Source organism: Oncorhynchus mykiss, chromosome 11 (genome assembly GCF_057628025.1).
Source record: "Oncorhynchus mykiss isolate SJ-2025 chromosome 11, ASM5762802v1, whole genome shotgun sequence".
In the NCBI taxonomy this organism is placed as follows: Eukaryota; Metazoa; Chordata; class Actinopteri; order Salmoniformes; family Salmonidae; genus Oncorhynchus; species Oncorhynchus mykiss.
This window is the reverse complement of record NC_143032.1, coordinates 4,601,733-4,626,553: the sequence shown is the minus strand read 5'-3', so window position 1 is coordinate 4,626,553 and position 24,821 is coordinate 4,601,733. Positions and strand designations below refer to the sequence as shown.

General features: G+C 41.7%; 2 protein-coding genes across 4 annotated transcripts in view; one reads left to right on the top strand and one right to left on the bottom strand.

Annotated features, from left to right (window-relative positions):
- LOC110536527 (transient receptor potential cation channel subfamily A member 1) overlaps positions 1 to 4,974 on the bottom strand; it is a 69,251-nt gene extending 64,277 nt beyond the window's left edge. The window contains exon 1 of the mRNA XM_090189225.1: positions 4,888 to 4,974. The gene's annotated coding sequence lies outside the window, so the exon portion shown is untranslated. The remainder of the gene's footprint in view (positions 1 to 4,887) is intronic.
- Positions 4,975 to 11,417: 6,443 nt separating this feature from the next.
- LOC110535180 (potassium voltage-gated channel subfamily B member 2-like) overlaps positions 11,418 to 24,821 on the top strand; it is a 433,524-nt gene continuing 420,120 nt past the window's right edge. The window contains exons 1-3 of one of the 3 annotated variants that reach the window (XR_016484327.1): positions 11,461 to 11,787; positions 12,155 to 12,216; positions 13,806 to 15,799. The gene's annotated coding sequence lies outside the window, so the exon portion shown is untranslated. The other 2 variants (XR_016484328.1, XM_090189224.1) reach the window with 2 other exon arrangements.

The following is a 24,821-nucleotide window of genomic DNA, read 5'->3' as shown; positions in this document are numbered from 1 at the left end:
GGTAGAACCCTTTTAGGTTCCAGGTAGAAGCCTTTCGGTTCCAGGTAGAACCCTTTCCACAGATGGTTCTACCTGTAACCCAAAATAATTATACCTGGAACCAAAAAAGGGTTCTACCTGGAAACATTTTTACTAAGAGTGTACAGTGCCTGAGTGTACAGTGCCTGCAGAAAGTATTCATACCCCATTAGTTATTCCACATTTTGTTACAGCCTGAATTCAACATGGATTCAATAGATTTTACCACATAATGACAAAGTGAAAACATGTTTTTAGAAAAATAAATATTTCATTTACATAAGTATTCACACCCGTTGGTCAATTCTGTGTATAAGCACCTTTGGCCACTCAAGAACGTTCACTGCCTTCTTGGTAAGTCAGTGCAGAGTTGGCGTTGTGTTTTAGGTTATTGTCCTGCTGAAAGGTGAATTCATCTCCCAGTGTCTGGTGGAAAGCAGACTGAACCAGGTTTCCCTCAAGTATTGTGCCAGTGCTTAGCTTCAGTCCAATGATTTTCTATCATAAAAACTCCCCATTCCTTAACGATGACAAGCATACCCATAACATGATGCAGCCACCACTATGCTTGAAAATGTGGAACGTGGTATTCAGTAATGAGTTGTATTGAATTGGCCCCAAGCATAACACTTTGTATTCAGGACATAAAGGTAATTTCTTTGCCACATTTTTTGCAGTATTACTTTAGTTCCTTGTTGCAAACAGGATGAATGTTTTGGAATATTTTTTTATTCTGTACAGGCTTCCTTCTTTTCACTCTGTCATTTAGGTTAGTATTGTGGAGTAACTACAATGTTGCTGATCCATCGTCAGTGTTCTATCACAGCCATTAAACTCTGTAGCTGTTTTAATGTAAGTGTGTTAAAGTCACCATGTGCGTCATGCTGAAATCCCTGAGCGGTTTCTTTCCTCTCCGGCAACTGACTTAGGATGGACGCCTGTATCTTTATAGTGACTGGTTGCATTGATACACCATCCAAAGTGGAATGAATAACCACCGTGCTTAAAGGGATATTCAATGTCTGCATTTACATTTTTACCCATCTACTAATAGGTGCATTTCTTTGCAAGGCATTGGACCATACAGGTGTGTGGGGGTACAGAGATGAGGTAGAGATGAGGTAGTCATTCAAAAAATATTGTGTTAAAAACTATTATTGCACACTGAGTGAGTCCATGCAATTTATTATGTGACTTGTTAAGCACATTTTTACTCCTGAACTTATTTTAGGCTCCTTACCGTAACAAAGAGGTTGAATACTTATTGACTCAAGACACTTCAGCTTTTCATAGTTAAAAAAAAAAAAAAAATTCAAAATATTGATAGATGATTCCACTTTGACGTTATGTCAATCGTTATCGGACTAAACAAAGTGTAGTCTAATCCATTTTAAATTCAGACTGTGACAAAAATGTGGGGCAAAAAATCAAAATCATGTTTGATGCACTCTGGATGCAATGTTTTTTACAGAACTGTTCAAACTAGACGATAGGGACACTGTGGACACTGTGGACATAAAGGGGGATAACATTTAAAGGGGTATGTTACGGTTTACTTTCTCCTCTTCCTCTGAAGATCGGACCAAAATGCAGCGTGGTTATTATGATACATGTTTAATGAAAGATAAAACACGAACAAAACAATAAACGTACCGTGAAAACCTAAACAGCCTATTCTGGCGCAAACTAACACAGAGACAGGAACAATCACCCACGAAACACTCAAAGAAAATGGCTGCCTAAATATGGTTCCCAATCAGAGACAACGATAAACACCTGCCTTTGATTGAGAACCACTCTAGACGGCCATAGACTATTCTAGATAACCCCACTATACCGCAATCCCATGACCTACCCCTACTATAATACACACCCAATACCTAACAAAAACCCCAAGACAAAACACACCACATAATAAACCCATGTCACACCCTGGCCTGACCAAATTAATAAAGAAAACACAAAATACTAAGACCAGGGCGTGAAAGTATGAACACTTTCTGAAGGCCCTTTACCTCTCACCATTGATCTTTACCTCTCACCATTGATCTTTACCTCTCACCATTGATCTTTACCTCTCACCATTGATCTTTACCTCTCACCATTGATCTTTACCTCTCACCATTGATCTTTACCTCTCACCATTGATCTTTACCTCTCACCATTGATCTTTACCTCTCACCATTGATCTTTACCTCTCACCATTGATCTTTACCTCTCACCATTGATCTTTACCTCTCACCATTGATCTTTACCTCTCACCATTGATCTTCACCTCTCACCATTGATCTTTACCTCTCACCATTGATCTTTACCTCTCACCATTGATCTTTACCTCTCACCATTGATCTTTACCTCTCACCATTGATCTTTACCTCTCACCATTGATCTTTACCTCTCACCATTGATCTTTACCTCTCACCATTGATCTTCACCTCTCACCATTGATCTTCACCTCTCACCATTGATCTTTACCTCTCACCATTGATCTTTACCTCTCACCATTGATCTTTACCTCTCACCATTGATCTTTACCTCTCACCATTGATCTTTACCTCTCACCATTGATCTTTACCTCTCACCATTGATCTTTACCTCTCACCATTGATCTTTACCTCTCACCATTGATCTTTACCTCTCACCATTGATCTTTACCTCTCACCATTGATCTGTATATAATATCTACATTCTTATGTGTTTACATTGTTTACTATTTAATTGTTATTATCATTTTAAACTCTACATCGTTGGGAAAGGCTCGTAATCAAAGCATTTCAGGGAAAGTTCTACACCAGTTGTATTGGTGACAAAATAACATTTGATTTGATTCCATTCTATTTATTTGGCTTATTTTCAATTTTCGTTCCAAAATGGCACCCTATTTTTTTTACAATTTTTTTTATAGTGCACTACTTTTGCCAAGCGCCCTATGGAACCCAGGTCAAAGGCAGTGTACTATAAAGGGAATAGGGGGCCATTTGGGACGGACACAGAGCCTTGGGAAGCTTGTATCTGTAGATATCAGTTTCATTAATTAGCCGGGTGATCATTCTCCTGTTTGCTGGGAACAAAGAAATCCAGGAAATGTCATTAAACCACATAGAACACAGTCAACATGGTGGACGGTTGCCAAGCGATGGAAGAGTAGCTGCTTGATATACAGTATATATGTATATTGTATATAGTTACTGTTTATATAATCACTGCAAAGGACATGACAGCCCCCCCCCCCCCAATGCAATCTGTTGCTTTAATAGCGTAGTGTGTGTCTGTGTGTGTGTGTGTGTGTGTGTGTGTGTGTGTGTGTGTGTGTGTGTGTGTGTGTGTGTGTGTGTGTGTGTGTGTGTGTGTGTGTGTGTGTGTGTGTGTGTGAAAGAGGATGTTTAGCAGTCTAGCTTATTATACTATCCTGAAAACATATGTATTGCTATAGTAATGATTAATTAGCCAATGGTGTCAGCATGCTAAAGTCTCAGAGAAATAATTGTGCTTCATGACTTCAAAATATTATATATAACATAATTAATAAGTGGTCTTGAGAAGGTCCCCATTACACGGTGATATAAACCATGTAAAGCAACTGCACCTCAGTCACTCTGCCTTTCCTGACCACAGATCTTAAATCTAGATGAGATGTTAAACAGACAGCGTAGTGATAAGTAAAGCATGTAGAACGGGGTCAGGATCCTTGAAAGGCGGGAACACAACTGTATTTTTTTTACAGTTGAAAGGAAAGAAAACATTGATTTTTACGGGACTTTCATAATTAAAAAGATTTGCTTTTGGAATTTTCCAGATATTCGGCTCTGTGCCAGGAAATGCCCTTGTCCGGAGGAAAGGATCCCAATTCCAAACTCTCTCTCTCTCAAAAAATATAAATTGATTCAAATTCCACAAACTCTCTATGATCCTAACTTAACCAGGAATGATTTAAAGCACCGGAGGAAAAACTAAATTGGTAATTTGTGTACCACACTAACCTAACCCCTAACCTAACACTAACCTAACCGCAACCTAACCCTAACCCTAACCCTAACCTTAACCACTTCAATAAAGAAGAACATTTTTATTTTTGTCCACTGGGTAAAACATTAACTCCATCAGAATACTGAAAAATCTGATCGAATGTTTTTTAGTTTATTTTTATTTTTTAATTAATAATTTTCTATGTTTTTACAAATGTTTGTATTGAACGGTCTGTTTTGAGCATTTCTAGAAACTCTTTATTTGGATCGTCCATCTGTAGATTCTCTCTTCACAGTAACATTTTCAACTAACAATCTACTAACCCTAACATGACCTATAACCCTAACCCTCTTTCTAAACCTAACCTTAGCAAGCAGATAGTTTGATGATAGTACGCTCATCTGGAGAGAATCTACAGATGCAACATCCGGACTGTACAAAATAAAGTGTGATCGTATTCGTTGTCAACTCCGTCAAGGCTCAGGTCAAATTTTTTATATCACTGTTCTACAACATGCAGAATGCATCAACTATTGGCATATTTTCTGTGCTAGACCAAAGCGTTAATGTTTGCTTTGGAAATGTTGTTTTATGTTCTGAATCTAGCAAAACATGCCAAAAATGCCAATAAAATTAACCCTGGAGCACTATATAGTACTATAAAATTAAATAAAAATACGTTTGGAGATTTGTATTAAATAAATAAATTAATGTTAGAATTAAACAATCAGAGCCTTCAATAAATTATTGTTGGACCATAAACTTTAAAAATGAAATGCCTTTTATGGTCGTTCTAGATTCATGAAATCAAGACCCTATTTCCCACAACCCTGTTTCTGTTATTGCGACATAGGAAAGTAAGAGAAAGCTGAAAAAGCCATAGAAAGAGAGGGACTTACATACCTCTTTAGTGGTTAGGCTGGTTGGTTGGTTGGCTGGTTGGATGCTGACTGCCTCTGAGTAGAGCAGACTGCTGTGGTCTCCCAGTACGGGGCAAGTAATGGTTTATGTACTGTAGTTGTCACAGTTCAGTGACATCCCATTCAGACCTGGGTTCAAATAGTATGTGAAACGTTTCAAACACTTTTAGCGTTTGTACTAGTCTGTCTGGAGTGCCAGACGGACGGGGTTGGCACTCCTTGTGACTATTCTACTGGTTACATTGTGTCAGGCAAGCTCAATTAAACCCAGATACAATCATTTTAAAATAATTTTGAATAGTATTTGAACCCAGGACTGATCCCATTACAATAGCTCCTAGATGCTCAGAGATGCACAGTAGAATGAGTAGAGAAAGACCAAGCTCCCAGAGAGTAGGGTTGTGTAGCTAATAACCCCTTATTCCCTAGTGCACTACTTTTGATAGGTCTCTGGTTTTGTTATGTCTTTGTTTTAAGCATGGTCAGGGCGTGAGTTGTCTATGTTATTTTTTTCTATGATTTGGGATTTCTGTGTTTGGCCTGGTATGGTTCTCAGAGGCAGCTGTCAATCGTTGTCCCTGATTGAGAACCATACTTAGGTAGCCTGGTTTCACTTTTGAGTTGTGGGTGTTTATTTTCTGTTCTGTGTTTGTATTTCACCGTTCAGGACTGTTTTCGTTTCGTTCTCGTGTTTTGTTGGTTTTGTTCGAGTATTCGTTTTCATTAAAAGAGAATATGAATACTTACCCACACTGCACCTTGGTCCTCCTCTCTCTCTCCCAACGACGAACATTACACTTACATTATTTACAATAAATTAGTGTGAAAGTGTCAGGTTTTCACCACTAGACTGTGGTACTGTTCCTGCTACTGCCCCCACACTCTTTTATCCATTTTGCTGTGCTAGTAAATATTTTGAACAAAAATATGAATGCAATATTCAACAATTTCAACGATATTACTGAGTTACAGTTCATATAAGGAAATCTGTCAATTGAAATAAATTCATCATGTTATATAGAACTAACTGTCCATCATCATGATCATCATGGGGCGGCAGGGTAGCCTAGTGGTTAGAGAGTTGGACTAGGAACCGGAAGGTTGCAAGTTCAAACCCCGAGCTGTCGTTCTGCCCCTGAACAGGCAGTTAACCCACTAGGCTGTCATTGAAAATAAGAATTTGTTCTTAACTGACTTGCCTGGTTAAATAACGGTACAAAAATGTTACTAACTGTCCATCATCATGTTATATAGAGTAGGGATGTGTAGCTAACTGGACTAACTGTCCATCATCATGTTATATAGAACTAACTGTCCATCTGTGTGTTTGGGAAAAAAATCCTTTCTGTTCTGTTGTCAGAAGGAACCTGAGTAAACCGGATACAAAACATTTTATTTTACCAAATGTGTACTTATTTGCAATATATTAAAAAAAAAATGTTTTGTACATTTGCTGCTGTGATAAGTAGCATCTTCTATATGTTTTGTACATTTGCTGCTGTGATAAGTAGTATCTTATATATGTTTTGTACAGTTGCTGCTGTGATAAGTAGCATCTTCTATATGTTTTGTACATTTGCTGCTGTGATAAGTAGCATCTTATATATGTTAGCCTTTCTCTTGTGTTGTTGTTATATTGCTAGCCAGTAGTTAGCAGTCTAGCTCTTTATGTTATCTTTTAGCTAGCCAGTGTTAGCAGTCTAGCTCTTTATGTTATCTTTTAGCTAGCCAGTAGTTAGCAGTCTAGCTCTTTATGTTATCTTTTAGCTAGCCAGTAGTTAGCAGTCTAGCTCTTTATGTTATCTTTTAGCTAGCCAGCCTTAGCTAAAAGATGGTGTCAATTTGACCTCCTCTCCGCCATGTTGATGGTAGGATAAGATCATTTTCCTCTTGCGAAGAAGAGAAGGATGGAATGGAAACTGCTGGTCATATAATGTTTATCAGATGAGGTATATCATTCATTTGGAATTTCCTTGTGTTACAAAGGCATATCGAGGCAAAGGGAAGTGGATTTGTTTGTCTCTTAGACTACGGCTTTACTGTTAGTTGTTTTAATGGTGCGTATGTATTCATAGCTACTTGTTGAAAAATACTTTCATTAAGTTTACGAATGACGTAAACAGGTACCATATCTGTAAAAAACACTTGGATTAAAAACTACTATAGCTGTTTGGTTTCCTTGAGTGCAAAGGCTTGCCCTCCATTTACCCCACGAATACCCCTCCATGAAAACGCCAACAATTACAGTACATTCATTTCAACCATCAATCGTCTCATATTCTGTAAAATTCACACCGCAAGCATATAGTACTTTAGACTATAGGATCAATCAGGCTCCCAAATGGCACTCTGTTCCCTATGTGGCCTGGTCAAAAGAAGTGCACTATATAGGGAATAGGGTGTCATTTGAGTCGCAACCTGAATACCATCTCACGGTACTGCAGCTCCACCTGTTCATCTGAGGTTTATTTAAGTTAAGAACAAATTCTTATTTTCAATGACGGCCTAGGAACAGTGGGTTAACTGCCTTGTTCAGGGGTAGAACGACAGATTTGTACCTTGTCAGCTCGGGGGTTTGAACGTGCAACCTATCGGTTACTGGTCCAAAGCTCTAACCACTAGTCTAGTTTTAACACCAATATCTAATATTGGTACTAATATTTGCTTGGTTTTTTGAGTCAGGATTTATCAGCCCTAATGTTCCCCATACAAGCCAAATCCCAACTGGCAAAAAAACATGTGTCCTAAGTGAGCCGTATGGGCAATGGTCAACATTAGTGAACTAAACTAAACATTAGTGAACTAAATGTTGAATAGGGCTCCGTTTGGGGCACACCTGCCATTTGGGACATATACGGCGGAAAGTTTTCAGCACTTCCTGTTAAACGGCGCCTAAATGGTTGGATAAATATTAGTGTCATTACAGACAGCTAATACTGCTAGTGTTGTTTGTTCTGCTCATCGTGACCGGATGGATCCTGTTTCTGTTTCTGTGTGTGTGTGTGTATGTGTGCAAGCACACTTGTTTGTGTGTGTGTGCATGCGTGTGTGTGTGGATGTGCGTGTGTGTGTGTGTGTGTGTGTGTGGATGTGCGTGTGTGTGGATGTGCGTGTGTGTGGATGTGTGTGTGTGTGGATGTGTGTGTGTGTGTGTGTTTGTGTGTGTGTGTGTGTGTGTGTGTGTGTGTGTGGATGTGCATGTGTGTGGATGTGCGTGTGTGTGTGTGTGTGTGTGTGTGTGTGTGTGTGTGTGTGTGTGTGTGTGTATGTGTATGTGTATATGTGTATATGTGTGTGTGTGTGTGTGTGTGTGTGTGTGTGTATGTGTGTGTGTGTGTGTGTGTGTGTGTGTGTGTGTGTGTGTGTGTGTGTGTGTGTGTGTGTGTGTGTGTGTGTGTGTGTGTATGTGTGTGTGTGTGTGTGTGTGTGTGTGTGTGTGTGTGTGTGTGTGTGTGTGTGTGACAGGCAGGTCAGTGCTATGGAAGTTACTGCATTGGTGTAAATGAAACATTCATGTACATTACCCATGCTGTGCCCAGCAGAAATCACTACTACAGAAAATGTAACTTCAACACACTTTCCATATCCTCTCCGCCATAACTCTGATATTACTAATATAAAAACACATGTTATACTTGACATGTGTTGCTTTGCATATTGAGTACTTTGTTGACAACAGAGTCCCCTCTGGCAATGAGGAAGAGAAACTCAACATCATAATTTCTATACAACCAACATCATAATTTCTCTCTCTCTCTCTCTCTCTCTCTCTCTCTCTCTCTCTCTCTCTCTCTCTCTCTCTCTCCCTCCCTCCCTCCCTCCCTCCCTCCCTCTCCTAGTATTAGTCTGACTTCGTTCCTTCCTTCACATGGTTTTGGACCAGCACTGGGCTAAAGGACCAGCCTCTTCGTTTACCCACAGACACACTGCTTTGGGAATAAACATATTTCCATTGGTCATGCAGTGCACTTCCATAATGACTGTACTGTACGAAGAGTGCATTAATTCCTGAGCTGTCAAACACTCAATGCCGAAGGCAGCGCTGTTCTAAGTTCTACTGGGGGATCGGAGTCCCACATTCCCTATACATGTTCCGGGATTCATCCATCTAAGTTCTACTGAGTGAGGGGGATCGGAGTCCCACATTCCCTATAGATGTTTTGGGATTCATCCAATGGCATTGAGGAGTATACCACATCAGTCATCAGCTTCATCAATAAGTGCGTCGCCGATGTTGTCCCCACAGTGACTGTACGCACATACCCCAACCAGAAGCCATGGATTACTGAGCTAAAGGGTAGAGCTGCTGATTTCAAGGAGCTTGACTCTAACCCTGATGTTTATAAGAAATCCCTCTATGCCCTCTGACGAACCATCAAACAGGCAAAGCGTTAATACAGGACTAAGACTGAATCTTAGTCCTGTTGACGCTTGGCGGATGGGGCAGGGCTTGAAAACTATTACGGACTTCAAAGAGAAGCCCAGCCACGAGCTGCCCAGAGACTCAAGCCTACCAGACGAGCTAAATTACTTATATGCTGGATTCGAGGCAAGCGACACTGAAAAATGCATGAGAGCACCAGCTGGTCCTTCCCGGACGACTGTGCAATCACGCTCTCAGTAGCCGATGTGAGTAAGACCTTTAAACAGGTCAACATTCACAAGGCCGCAAGGCCAGACGGATTACCAGGATGTTTACTCAAAGCATGCGCTGCCCATCTGGCAAGTATTTTCAAACTGTCTCTGCCTGACTGAGTCTGTAATACCTACATGTTTCAAGCAGACTACCATAGTCCCTGAGCCTAAGAACGCCAATGGAACCTGCCTAAATGACTACCGACCCGTAGCCCTCACGTCTGTAGCCATGAAGTGCTTTGAAAGGCTGGTCAAGTCTCACATCAACACCATCATCCCAGAAACTCTAGACCCACTCCAATTTGCATACCGCCCCAACAGATCAACAGATGACGCCATCTCTACTGCGCTCTACACTGCACTTTCCCACATGGACAGAAGGACATTGACTATAGCTCAGCATTCAACACCATAGCGCCCTCAAAGCACATCACTAAGCCAAGGACCCTGGGGCTAAACACCTCACTCTGCAACTGGATCCTGGACTTCCTGACGGGCCGCCCCTGGTGATAAGGGTAGGTAACAACTCATCCGCCACGCTGATCCTCAACACAGGGTCCCCTCGGGGGTCCTTTGTCCCCTCCTGTACTCCCTGTTCACCCATGAATACATGGCCAAGCACGATTTCAACACAACGGCGCTAGGTCTGATCACCGACAAAAATGAGACAGCCTATAGGGAGGAGGTCAGAGACAACAACAACCTCTTCCTCAACGTGATCAAGACAAAGGAGATCGTGGACTACAGGAAAAGGAGGGCCGAGCACACCCCGATTCTCATCAACGGGGCTGTAGTGGAGCAGGTTAAGAGCTTCAAGTTCCTTGGTTTCTGCATCACCAACAAACTATCATGGTCCAAACACACCAAGACAGTCGTGAATAGGGCACTTCAACACCTTTTCATCCCTCATGAGACATGAAAAGATTTGGCATGGGTCCACAGATCCTCAAAAAGTTATACAGCTGCACCATCGAGAGCATCACTGCCTGATAAGGCAACTGCTCGGCCTCCGACTGCAAGGCGCTACAGAGGTTAGTGCGTACGGCCCAGTACATCACTGGGGCCAAGCTTCTTGCCATCCAGGATCTCCATGCCAGGCGGTGTCAGAGGAAGACCCTAAATATTGCCAAAGACTTAGCCACCCTAGTCATAGACTGTTCCGTTTAGCTACTGCATGGCAAGTGGTACAGGAGCACAAAGTCAAGGTCCAAAAGGCATCTTAACAGCTACTACCCCCAAGCCATAAGACCAAATGGCTACCCAAACTATTTGCATCCACCCCACCCCCCTTTTTTTACGCTGCCGCTACTCTCTGTTTATTATCTATGCATAGTCACTTTACCCCTACCTACATGTACATATTACCTCAATTACCTCGACTAACCTGTAACCCCCCACAAATTGATTCTGTACCGTTACCCACTGTATATAGCCTCGTTATTGTTATTTTATCGTGACTATTTATTTCATTTTTTTAAACTTTAGTTCATTTAGTAAATATTTTCTTAACCTCTTAGAGCTCTAGGGGCGCTATTTCATTTTTGGATAAAAAACGTTCCCGTTTTAAGCGCGATATTTTGTCACGAAAAGATGCTCGACTATGCATATTCTTGACAGTTTTGGAAAGAAAACACTCTGAAGTTTCAGAATCTGCAAAGATTTTGTCTGTAAGTGCCCCAGAACTCATTCTACAGGCGAAACCAAGATGATGCATCACCCAGGAATTAGCAGAATTTCTGAAGCTCTGTTTTCCATTCTCTCCTTATATGGCTGTGATTGCGCAACGAATGAGCCTACACTTTCTGTCGTTCGCCCAAGGTCTTAGCAGCATTGTGACGTATTTGTAGGCATATCATTGGAAGATTGGCCATAAGAGACTACATTTTCCAGAGGTCCGCCCGGTGTCCTTTGTCTAAATTTGTGCGTAATCTTCAGGTGCAGGCATTTTCTCCTGGGATTCAGGAGAGAAAGCATGTTTCCAAGAACGATGTATCAATGAAGAGATATGTGAAAAACACCTTGAGGATTGATTCTAAACAACGTCTGCCATGTTTTCAGTCGATATTATGGAGTTAATTTGGAAAAAAGTTTGCGTTTTGAGGACTGAATTTATGGATTTTTTTTGGTAGCCAAATGTGATGTATAAAACGGAGCTATTTCTAATACACAAGGAATCTTTTTGGAAAAACTGAGCATCTGCTATCTAACTGAGAGTATCCTCATTGAAAACATCAGAAGTTCTTCAAAGGTAAATGATTTTATTTGAAGGCTTTTATGTTTTTGTTAATGTTGCGTGCTGGATGCTAACGCTAATGCTAACGCTAAATGCTAACGCGAAATGCTAACTCTAGCTAGCTACTTTTACACAAATGATTGTTTTCCTATGGTTGAGAAGCATATTTTGAAAATCTGAGATGACAGTGTTGTTTACAAAAGGCTAAGCTTGAGAGATGGCATATTATTTCATTTCATTTGCGATTTTCATAAATAGTTAACGTTGTGTTATGCTAATGAGCTTGCTGATAGATTTACACAATCCTGGATACAGGGGTTTTTTCATAGCTAAACGTGACGCAGAAAACGGAGCGATTTGTCCTAAACAAATAATCTTTCAGGAAAAACTGAACATTTGCTATCTGAGAGTCTCCTCAATGAAAACATCTGAAGTTCTTCAAAGGTAAATGATTTTTTTGAATGCTTTTCTGTTTTTTTGTGTAAATGTTGCCAGCTGAATGCTAATGCTAAATGCTACGTTAGCCATCAATACTGTTACACAAATGATTGTTTTGCAATGGTTGAGAAGCATATTTTGAAAATCTGAGATGACAGTGTTGTTAACAAAAGGCTAAGCTTGAGAGCTAGCATATTTATTTCATTTGATTTGCGATTTTCATGAATAGTTAACGTTGCGTTATGGTAATGAGCTTGAGTCTGTATTCACGAACCCGGATCCGGGATGGGGAGATCAGAAAGGTTAACTCTTATCTTTCTTTAAACAGCATTGTTGGTTAAGGGCTTGTAAGTAAGCATTTCACAGCTAATGCTGTTGTATTCGGCGCATGTGACGAATAACATTTATTTTGATTTGACAGCACACTACTTTTGACCAGGGCCCATAAAGGATGGCTGTCGACCTGAAAGGTGTTCTGGTTGTTCCATAATGAACTGTATTTTTCCCTGTGAAAATATAAGATTTGTTTTGGATTGACGTTAAATAGGAAGTGATTGAGTCATTCTTAATGAGAATGAATTTCTGAGGGATTTAACATGAGTGTCAACACTTTGGAGGTCAGTGTATGTAAGTTAAAAACAGCAACATGTCACTAACTGCTGTCCCCGCTGTCACCAGCTGCTGTGACTAGCTCCTGTCCCTGCTGTCACTAGCTCCTGTCCCTGCTGTCACTAGCTGTTGTCACCAGCTCCTGTCCCTGCTGTCACTAGCTGTTGTCACTAGCTCCTGTCCCTGCAGTCACTAGCTGCTGTCACTAGCTCCTGTCCCTGCTGTCACTAGCTGATGTCACTAGCTCCTGTCCCTGCTGTCACTAGCTGCTGTCACTAGCTCCTGTCCCTGCTGTCACTAGCTGCTGTCACTAGCTCCCGTCCCTACTGTCACTAACTGCTGCCCCTGCTGTTACTAACTACCGTCCCTGCTGTCACTAACTGCTGCTGTCAATGCTGTCACTAGCTGCTGTCACTAACTGCTGTCCCTGCTGTCACTAACTACCATCCCTGCTGTCACTAACTGCTGTCACTGCTGTCACTAACTGCTGTCCCTTCTGTCACTAACTACCATCCCTGCTGACACTAACTGCTGTCACTAACTGCTGTCACTAGCTGCTGTCACTAACTACCGTCCCTGCTGTCACTAACTGCTGCTGTCACTGCTGTCACTAGCTGCTGTCACTAACTGCTGTCCCTGCTGTCACTAACTACCATCCCTGCTGTCACTAACTGCTGTCACTGCTGTCACTAACTGCTGTCCCTTCTGTCACTAACTACCATCCCTGCTGACACTGACTGCTGTCACTAACTGCTGTCACTGCTGTCACTAACTGCTGTCCCTACTGTCACTAACTGCTGTCACTGCTGTCACTAACTGCTGTCCCTACTGTCACTAACTGCTGTCACTGCTGTCACTAACTGAAACCTGAACTAAAGGTTTAAAAGCTGACAGGGTTTTTATATACTTTTATTTTATTTTGAATCCTGCGACTCTGTTGGGCTAAATTGTTGTGAGCGTTGCTATCTGTCCCGGGATCCTACCAGATTCAGCATAGGGGGAGAGACGCCAACTGAACTGACACAGACCAGAAACAGCTTTGCTGCCCTGGATCCAGAGGTTACGACCTCTTCTTCCTTGGTGGCTTTCCAATCCAGATCGGATCCGGAGGTACCTGCGTCTTCATCCTCGGCTCTGTCTCCCTCTCCGGTGGCTACTACCTCGGGTTCAGATCCTCGGAGCTCCCAGCCTCAACAGACTGTGAGGCTGCCTGAGAGACCAGCCCATTCAACATCACCAGCTGTCATCATAGGCAGCTCTATGTTGAGAAACATCTCGGTCCCCAAGGCAAACCCTGTGCTACCCAGCAGCACGAGTATGGGACATAACAAGGCTGCTTCTGACTGTTCTACCACAGATGCCGGGAGCTGACACTGTTGTAGTCCATGTGGGGTCAAACGACATCAGGAGGGCTAGCTCGGAACATTTGAAAATGGATTTTAAAGAACTGATTTTAGCGTTAAAAGACTCCCAAAAACGGCCAAAAATTCCAGGTCCAGTGTGAAAGATTCAGCAGACTGCTGGCATTACACGTCTGGCTAAAAGACTACTGTAACTCTGCTGGAGTCACTTGTATTGATAACTTTGACACCTTCTGGAAAGTGAATCCATCCAAATTATCTTGACTCCTGGACTCTGAACACACATTTCAAGGCTGCGTTGAAACAATGACTGGTAAATGATCCAAGGCCAGCTCAGTTACTCCCTACCATTGTGACAATGAGTCGTTATAATGCTGCATCAAATGTACATGATCTTAGGGGCGTTGGCAAACACAATGTAAGTAATTTAATGTATGTACCCCTAATTGCACCGAATACTGTTTATCTGTTTATCCTACAGCTATTGTAAGCAGTAATCAAGAGCCTATAAACCAGAGTTACACAGTTAGCACTGAGCCGGTGTGCAATACTAGGAAGACCACTTTCTGCAGCTCACCCTGCTCTATCAGCTCTAATGTAAATAACATGAGTAAGTCTACCTCTGATAAGCTTCCCAGGAAAGCATTGAAAACAATCAGCAACCCAGAAAAGTGCTACAAATAGATCATATTAACATATGTAGCCTGAGAAACAAGGTCCATAAAGTAAATAACTTGCTTATAACAGATGACATTCATATTCTGACTATCTCTGAAACTCACTTAGACAATACCTTTGATGATACAGTGGTAGCATTACATGGTTACCAAAATGACAGAAATGCCAACGGGGGAGGTGATGCTGTTTATATTCAGAACCACATTCCTGTAAAGCTTAGAGAGGTTATCATGTTAAATACTGTTGAAGTAATATGGCTACAGGTTCATCTGCCTCACCTAAAGCCCATTCTGGTGGGAAGCTGCTATAGACCACCAAGTGCTAACAGTCAGTATCTAGATAATATGTGTGAAATGCTTGATAATGTATGTGATATCAACAGAGAGGTATATTTTCTGGGTGATTTAAATATTGACTGGCTTTCATCAAGCTGCCCACTCAGGAAAAAACTTCAAACTGTAACCAGTGCCTGCAACCTGGTTCAGGTTATCAGTCAACCTAACAGGGTAGTTACAAACAGCACAGGAATTAAAAATTCAACATGTATTGATCACATCTTTACTAATGCTGCAGAAATGTGCTGTAAAGCAGTATCCAAACACGTAGGATGTAGTGATCACAATATAGTAGCCATATCTAGAAAAAACAGCCCGAAGGCTTGTAGCCATATTAGGCCCAGCCCGAAGGCTGGGCCTAATATAGTGTATAAGAGGTCATACATTAAGTTTTGTAGTGATTCCTATGTTGTAGACGTAAATAATATTTGTTGGTCTGTGGTGTGTAATGAGGAGCAACCAGATGCTGCTGGTCTGTGGTGTGTAATGAGGACCAACCAGACGCTGCTGGTCTGTGGTGTGTAATGAGGAGCAACCAGATGTTGCACTTGACACATTTATGAAATTCCTTATTCCAGTTACTAATAAACGCACCCATTAAGAAAATGACTGTAAAAACTGTTAAATCCCTGTGGGTTGATGAGGAATTGAAAAATTGTATGGTTGAGAGGGATGAGGTAAAAGGTATGGCAATTAAGTCTGGCAGCCCAACCGATTGGCAAACATACTGCAAATTAAGACATCATGTGACTAAACTAAATATAAAGAAAAATGAACTATGAACCAAAGATAAATTATATAAAGAATGAAAAAAAGACAACTCTGCTCCTTCATTCATTGAATCAGATGGCTCATTTGTTACAAAGCCCACTGATTTTGCAAACTACTTGAATTACTTTTTCATTGTCAAGATTAGCACATTTAGAAATGACATTCCAGCCACAAACGCTGACACTACACATCCAACTTTATCGGACCAAATTATGAAAGGCAAGCATTGTACTTTTGAATTCTGTAAAGTCAGTGTGGAAGAGGTGAAAAAAAGTATTGTTGTCTATCAACAATGACAAGCCAACAGGGTCTGACAATCTAGATGGAAAATGACTGAGGACAATAGCAGACGATATTGCCACTCCTATTTGCCACATCTTCAATTTAAGCATTTACAATTTAAGCCTACTAGAAAGTGTGTGCCCTCAGACCTGGAGGGAAGCTAAAGTCATTCTGCTACCCAAGAATAGTTAAGCCACGTTTACTGGCTCAAATAGTCGACCAATCAGCCTGTTACCAACCCTTAGTAAACTTCTGGAACAAATTGTTTTTGACCAGATACAATGCTATTTTATAGTAAACAAATTGACAACAGACTTTCAGCACAGTTATAGGTAGGTGGACACTCAACAAGCACAGCACTTACACTAATGACTGATGATTGTCTGAGAGAAATAGATGATGAAATGATTGTGGGGGCTGTCTTGTTAGACTTCAGTGCGGCTTTTGACATTATCGATCATAGTCTGCTGCTGGAAAAACTTGTGTGTTATGGCTTTACACCCCCTGCTATAATCTGGATAAAGAGTTACCTGTCCAACAGAACACAGAGGGTGTTCTTTAATGGAAGCCTCTCCAACATAATCCAGTTAGAATCAGGAATTCCCCAGGGCAGCTGTGTAGGGCCCTTACTTTTAAAAATGTTTACTAACGACATGCCACTGACTTTGAGTAAAGCCAGTGTGTCTGTGTATGCGGATGGCTCAACACTATACACGACAGCTGCTACAGTGAATGAAATGACTGCAACACTCAACAAAGAGCTGCAGTTAGGTTCAGAGTGCCTGTCAAGGAATAAGTTTGCCCTAAATATTTCTAAAACTAAAAGCATTGTATTTGGAACATAACACTCACTAAACCCTAAACCTCAACTAAATATTATAATAAATAATGTGGAAATTAAGCAAGTTGAGATGAACTGCTTGGAGTAACCCTAGACTGTAAACTGTCATGGTCAAAACATATTGATGCAACAGTAGCTAAGATGGGGAGAAGTCTGTCTATAATAAAGCGCTGCTCTGCCTTCTAGACAACACTATCAACAAGGCAGGTCCTACAGGCCCTAGTTTCTACCTTCTTAACATCACTATCAACAAGGCAGGTCCTACAGGCCCTAGTTTCTACCTTCTTAACAACACTATCAACAAGGCAGGTCCTACAGGCCCTAGTTTCTACCTTCTTAACATCACTATCAACAAGGCAGGTCCTACAGGCCCTAGTTTCTACCTTCTTAACAACACTGTCAACAAGGCAGGTCCTACAGGCCCTAGTTTCTACCTTCTTAACAACACTATCAACAAGGCAGGTCCTACAGGCCCTAGTTTCTACCTTCTTAACAGCACTATCAACAAGGCAGGTCCTACAGGCCCTAGTTTCTACCTTCTTAACAACACTATCAACAAGGCAGGTCCTACAGGCCCTAGTTTCTACCTTCTTAACAGCACTATCAACAAGGCAGGTCCTACAGGCCTTAGTTTCTACCTTCTTAACAACACTATCAACAAGGCAGGTCCTTACAGGCCCTAGTTTCTACCTTCTTAACAACACTATCAACAAGGCAGGTCCTACAGGCCCTAGTTTCTACCTTCTTAACAACACTATCAACAAGGCAGGTCCTACAGGCCCTAGTTTCTACCTTCTTAACAACACTATAACAAGGCAGGTCCTACAGGCCCTAGTTTCTACCTTCTTAACAGCACTATCAACAAGGCAGGTCCTACAGGCCCTAGTTTCTACCTTCTTAACAACACTATCAACAAGGCAGGTCCTACAGGCCCTAGTTTCTACCTTCTTAACAACACTATAACAAGGCAGGTCCTACAGGCCCTAGTTTCTACCTTCTTAACAGCACTATCAACAAGGCAGGTCCTACAGGCCCTAGTTTCTACCTTCTTAACAACACTATCAACAAGGCAGGTCCTACAGGCCCTAGTTTCTACCTTCTTAACAGCACTATCAACAAGGCAGGTCCTACAGGCCTTAGTTTCTACCTTCTTAACAACACTATCAACAAGGCAGGTCCTTACAGGCCCTAGTTTCTACCTTCTTAACAACACTATCAACAAGGCAGGTCCTACAGGCCCTAGTTTCTACCTTCTTAACAACACTATCAACAAGGCAGGTCCTACAGGCCCTAGTTTCTACCTTCTTAACAACACTATCAACAAGGCAGGTCCTACAGGCCCTAGTTTCTACCTTCTTAACAACACTATCAACAAGGCAGGTACTACAGGCCCTAGTTTCTACCTTCTTAACAACACTATCAACAAGGCAGGTCCTACAGGCCCTAGTTTCTACCTTCTTAACAACACTGTCAACAAGGCAGGTCCTACAGGCCCTAGTTTCTACCTTCTTAACAACACTATCAACAAGGCAGGTCCTACAGGCCCTAGTTTCTACCTTCTTAATAACAGCACTATCAACAAGGCAGGTCCTACAGGCCCTAGTTTCTACCTTCTTAATAACAGCACTATCAACAAGGCAGGTCCTACAGGCCCTAGTTTCTACCTTCTTAACAACACTATCACCAAGGCAGGTCCTAGAGGCCCTAGTTTCTACCTTCTTAACAACACTATCACCAAGGCAGGTCCTACAGGCCCTGGTTTTGTCGTTCCTTGACTACTGTTCAGTCGTGTGGTCAGGTGCCACAAAAAAAGGACTTAGGAAAATTGCAATTTGCTCAGAACGGGGCAGCACTGCTGGCCCTTGGATGAACACAGAGAAAGAATATTAATATTATGCATGTCAATCTTTCCTGGCTCAAAATGGAGGAGAGATTGACTTCATCACTGCATGTATTTATGAGAGGTATTGACATGTTGAATGCACCGAGCTGTCTGTTTAAAAGACTAGCACACAGCTCAGACACCCATACATACCCCACAAGATATGCCACCAGAGGTCTCTTCACAGTCCCCAAGTCCAGAACACAGTACTACATAGAGCCAGGACTACATGGAGCTCTATTCCACAGTACTACATAGAGCCATGACTACATGAAACTCTATTCCACATCAAGTAACTGATGCAGTAAAATTATATTTACAAAACAGATAAAATACAATATATGGAACAGCGGGGACTGTGAAGCAACACAAACGTTGGCACAGACACACACACATGTGGTAGTGGTGGAGGAGGGGCCTGAGGACACACAGTGTGTTGTAGATATGTGGTAGTGGTGGAGGAGGGGCCTGAGGAAACACAGTGTGTTGTAGATATGTGGTAGTGGTGGAGGAGGGGCCTGAGGACACACAGTGTGTTGTAGATATGTGGTAGTGGTGGAGGAGGGGCCTGAGTGCACACAGTGTGTTGTAGATATGTGGTAGTGGTGGAGGAGGGGTCTGAGGAAACACAGTGTGTTGTAGATATGTGGTAGTGGTGGAGGAGGGGCCTGAGGGGACACAGTGTGTTGTAGATATGTGGTAGTGGTGGAGGAGGGGCCTGAGTGCACACAGTGTGTTGTAGATATGTGGTAGTGGTGGAGGAGGGGCCTGAGGACACACAGTGTGTTGTAGATATGTGGTAGTGGTGCAGTAGAGGCCTGAGGGGACACAGTGTGTTGTAGATATGTGGTAGTGGTGGAGGAGGGGCCTGAGGACACACAGTGTGTTGTAGATATGTGGTAGTGGTGGAGGAGGGGCCTGAGTGCACACAGTGTGTTGTAGATATGTGGTAGTGGTGGAGGAGGGGTCTGAGGAAACACAGTGTGTTGTAGATATGTGGTAGTGGTGGAGGAGGGGCCTGAGGGGACACAGTGTGTTGTAGATATGAGGTAGTGGTGGAGGAGGGGCCTGAGGAAACACAGTGTGTTGTAGATATGTGGTAGTGGTGGAGGAGGGGCCGGAGTGCACACAGTGTGTTGTAGAGATGTGGTAGTGGTGGAGGAGGGGCCTGAGGAAACACAGTGTGTTGTAGATATGTGGTAGTGTTAACCCTATGCTATCATCATGAGGTGGCAGTTTTTATTCCCTGTAACAAATTATTTGTCAGCCTATTAACCTATTTGGGATAGGGGGTAGTATTTTCACGTTTGGATGAAAAGCGTGCCCAGAGTAAACTGCCTGCTACTCAGGCCCAGAAGCTAATATATGCATACTATTAGTAGATTTTGATTGAAACACTCTTAAGTTTCTAAAACTGTTTGAATGATGTCTGTGAGTACAACAGAACTCATATGGCAGGCATAAACCTGAGAAAAAATCCAACCAGGAAGTGGGAAATCTGAGGTTTGTAGTTTTTCAACTCCTTGCCTATCCAAGATTCAGTGTAAATTTGGTCCGATTGCACTTCCCAGGGCTTCCACTAGATGTCAACAGTCTTTAGAGCCTTGTTTGAGGCTTCTACTATGAAGGGGGAGCGTATAAGAGCTGTTTGACTAAGGGGTCTGGCAGAATGCCATGAGCTAAGTCACGCGTGCGGCCGTGAGAACGAGCTGAGTTCCCTTTAATTTCTAAAGACAAAGGAATTGTCCGGTTGAAACAGTGTTGAAGATTTATGATAAAAACATCCTAAAATGTATACTTAACTTGGCTTGTTTCTACAAACTGTAATATAATTTTTGGGACTTTTCGTCTGGACTTTCGTCTGGACTTGCCCGCGCCGTGTGAATTTCGATTGGTGTACTAAACGCGCCAACAAAAAGGAGGTATTTGGACATAAAGATGAACTTTATCGAACAAAACAAACATTTATTGTGGAACTGGGATTCCTGGGAGTGCATTATGTTGAAGATCATCAAAGGTAAGTGAATATTTATGAACCTATTTTCTGACTTTTACTGACTCCACAATATGGTGGGTATCTGTCTGGCTTGTTTTTTTGGCTTAGCGCTGTACTCAGATTATTGCATGGTTTGCTTTTTCCGTAAAGCTTTTTTGAAATCTGACACAGCAGTTGCATTAAGGAGAAGGAGAAGTATATCTTTAATTTCTATACACTTGTATCTTTAATCAAAGTTTATGATGAGTATTTCTGTAAATTGATGTAGCAAATTATCCGGATGTTTTCGAGGCACAATAAAAGCCTGAAACTATGTCTTGTGACACTAGACACATTAGACACTTTACTGCCATACTGTGTCCAACCGTGTTTTATTATCTCTCTGCCATACTGTGTTTCATTATCTCTCTGCCATACTGTTTCCAACCGTGTTTAATTATCTCTCTGCCATACTGTGTTTCATTATCTCTCTGCATACTGTGTTTAATTATCTCTCTGCAATACTGTTCCCAACCGTGTTTAATTATCTCGCTGCCATACTGTGTTTCATTATCTCTCTGCCATACTGTGTTTCATTATCTCTCTGCCATACTGTGTCCAACCGTGTTTAATTATCTCTCTGCCATACTGTGTTTCATTATCTCTCTGCCATACTGTGTCCAACCGTGTTTAATTATCTCTCTGCCATACTGTGTTTCATTATCTCTCTGCCATACTGTGTCCAACCGTGTTTCATTATCTCTCTGCCATACTGTGTCCAACCTGTGTTTTATTATCTCTCTGCCATACTGTCCAACCGTGTTTAATTATCTCTCTGCCATACTGTGTTTTATTATCTCTCTGTCATGCTCCGTTTTATTATCTCTCTGTCATGCTGTGTTTTATTATCTCTGTCATGCTGTGTTTTATTATCTCTGTCATGTTGTTTTTTATTATCTCTGTCATGCTGTGTTTTATTATCTCTGTCATGCTGTGTTTTATTATCTCTCTGTCATGCTGTGTTTTATTAACTCTCTGTCATGCTGTGTTTTATTATCTCTCTGTCATGCTGTTTTACTATCTCTCTGTCATGCTGTGTTTTATTATCTCTCTGCCATGCTGTGTTTTATTATCTCTCTGTCATGCTGTGTTTTATTTATCTCTGTCATGCTGTGTTTTATTATCTCTCTGCCATACTGTGTTTTATTATATCTCTGTCATGCTGTGTTTTATTATCTCTCTGCCAGGCTGTGTTTTATTATATCTCTGTCATGCTGTGTTTTATTATCTATCTGTCATGCTGTGTTTTATTATCTCCCTGCCATACTGTGTTTTGTTATCTCTCTGTCATGCTGTGTTTTATTATCTCTCTGTCATGCTGTGTTTTATTATCTCTCTGTCATGCTGTGTTTTATTATCTCTCTGTCATGCTGTGTTTTATTATCTATCTGTCATACTGTGTTTTATTATCTATCTGTCATGTTGTGTTTTATTATCTCTCTGTCATGCTGTGTTTTATTATCTCTGTCATGCTGTGTTTTATTATCTCTCTGTCATGCTGTGTTTTATTATCTCTCTGCCATGCTGTGTTTTATTATCTCTGCCATGCTGTGTTTTATTATCTCTCTGTCATGCTGTGTTTTATTATCTCTGCCATGCTGTGTTTTATTATCTCTCTGTCATGCTGTGTTTTATTATGTCTCTTTCATGCTGTGTTTCCCTGCTGCAGTGTGTGAAAACCTGGTCAAGAACTACAGCAAACGTGTGATCTCTGTAATTGCAAACAAAGGTTTCTGTACCAAATATTAAGTTCTGCTTTTCTGATGTATCAAATACTTATGTCAGCAATAAAATGCAAATTAAATGCTTAAAATCATACAATGTGATTTTCTGGATTTTTGTATTAGATTCCGTCTCTCACAGTTGAAGTGTACCTATGATAAAAATGATAGACCTCTGCATTTTATTATCTCTCTGTCATGCTGTGTTTTATTATCTCTCTGTCATGCTGTGTTTTATTATCTCTCTGTCATGCTGTGTTTTATTATCTATCTGTCATACTGTGTTTTATTATCTATCTGTCATGTTGTGTTTTATTATCTCTCTGTCATGCTGTGTTTTATTATCTCTGTCATGCTGTGTTTTATTATCTCTGTCATGCTGTGTTTTATTATCTCTCTGTCATGCTGTGTTTTATTATCTCTCTGTCATGCTGTGTTTTATTATCTCTGCCATGCTGTGTTTTATTATCTCTCTGTCATGCTGTGTTTTATTATCTCTGCCATGCTGTGTTTTATTATCTCTCTGTCATGCTGTGTTTTATTATGTCTCTTTCATGCTGTGTTTCCCTGCTGCAGTGTGTGAAAACCTGGTCAAGAACTACAGCAAACGTGTGATCTCTGTAATTGCAAACAAAGGTTTCTGTACCAAATATTAAGTTCTGCTTTTCTGATGTATCAAATACTTATGTCAGCAATAAAATGCAAATTAAATGCTTAAAATCATACAATGTGATTTTCTGGATTTTTGTATTAGATTCCGTCTCTCACAGTTGAAGTGTACCTATGATAAAAATGATAGACCTCTGCATGCTTTGTAAGTTGGAAAACCTGCAAAATCGGCAGTGTATCAAATACTTGTTCTCCCCACTGTATGTGGGGTGTTGTAACTCTTCCTCTCTCCATTTACATCTCTCTATGTCCCTCCCTCCCTCCCTCCCTCCCTCCCTCCCTCCCTCCCTCCCTCCCTCCCTCCCTCTCTCTCTCTGTATCTCTCTTCCTCTCTCCCTCTATCTCTCTGTCTCTCTCTATGTCCTTCCCTCCCTTCCTCCGTCTCTCTCTATGTCCCTCCCTCCCTAACTCCCTCCCTCCCTCTCCCTCCGTCTCTCTCTATGTCCCTCCCTCTCCCTCCGTCTCTCTCTATGTCCCTCCCTCCCTCCCCCTCTCTCTCAATGGGATCCCACTGCTGCCACCATCACACAGATTGAGCTTCTCCTCCCTGAGGCTCAAAGGGATTCCCTCTTTCTTTCTCCTCTCTCACTCCCTTGTCCCTTTTTCTTTACTCTCTGTCTCTCTGTCTCTCCTTCTCTCTCTTTTCTCTATCCCCCCTCCTCCTTTACTCTCTTTACTCTCTGTCTCTCCTTCTCTCTCTTTTCTCTATCCCTCCTCCTTTACTCTCTGTCTCTCCTTCTCTCTCTTTTCTCTATCCCCCTCCTCCTTTACTCTCTGTCTCTCCTTCTCTCTCTTTTCTCTATCCCCCCTCCTCCTTTACTCTCTGTCTCTCCTTCTCTCTCTTTTCTCTATCCCCCCTCCTCCTTTACTCTCTGTCTCTCCTTCTCTCTCTTTTCTCTATCCCCCCTCCTCCTTTACTCTCTGTCTCTCCTTCTCTCTCTTTTCTCTATCCCCCCTCCTCCTTTACTCTCTGTCTCTCCTTCTCTCTCTTTTCTCTATCCCCCCTCCTCCTTTACTCTCTGTCTCTCCTTCTCTCTCTTTTCTCTATCCCCCCTCCTCCTTTACTCTCTGTCTCTCCTTCTCTCTCTTTTCTCTATCCCCCCTCCTCCTTTACTCTCTGTCTCTCCTTCTCTCTCTTTTCTCTATCCCCCCTCCTCCTTTACTCTCTGTCTCTCCTTCTCTCTCTTTTCTCTATCCCCCCTCCTCCTTTACTCTCTTTACTCTCTGTCTCTCCTTCTCTCTCTTTTCTCTATCCCCCCTCCTCCTTTACTCTCTGTCTCTCCTTCTCTCTCTTTTCTCTATCCCCCCTCCTCCTTTACTCTCTGTCTCTCCTTCTCTCTCTTTTCTCTATCCCCCCTCCTCCTTTACTCTCTGTCTCTCCTTCTCTCTCTTTTCTCTATCCCCCCTCCTCCTTTACTCTCTGTCTC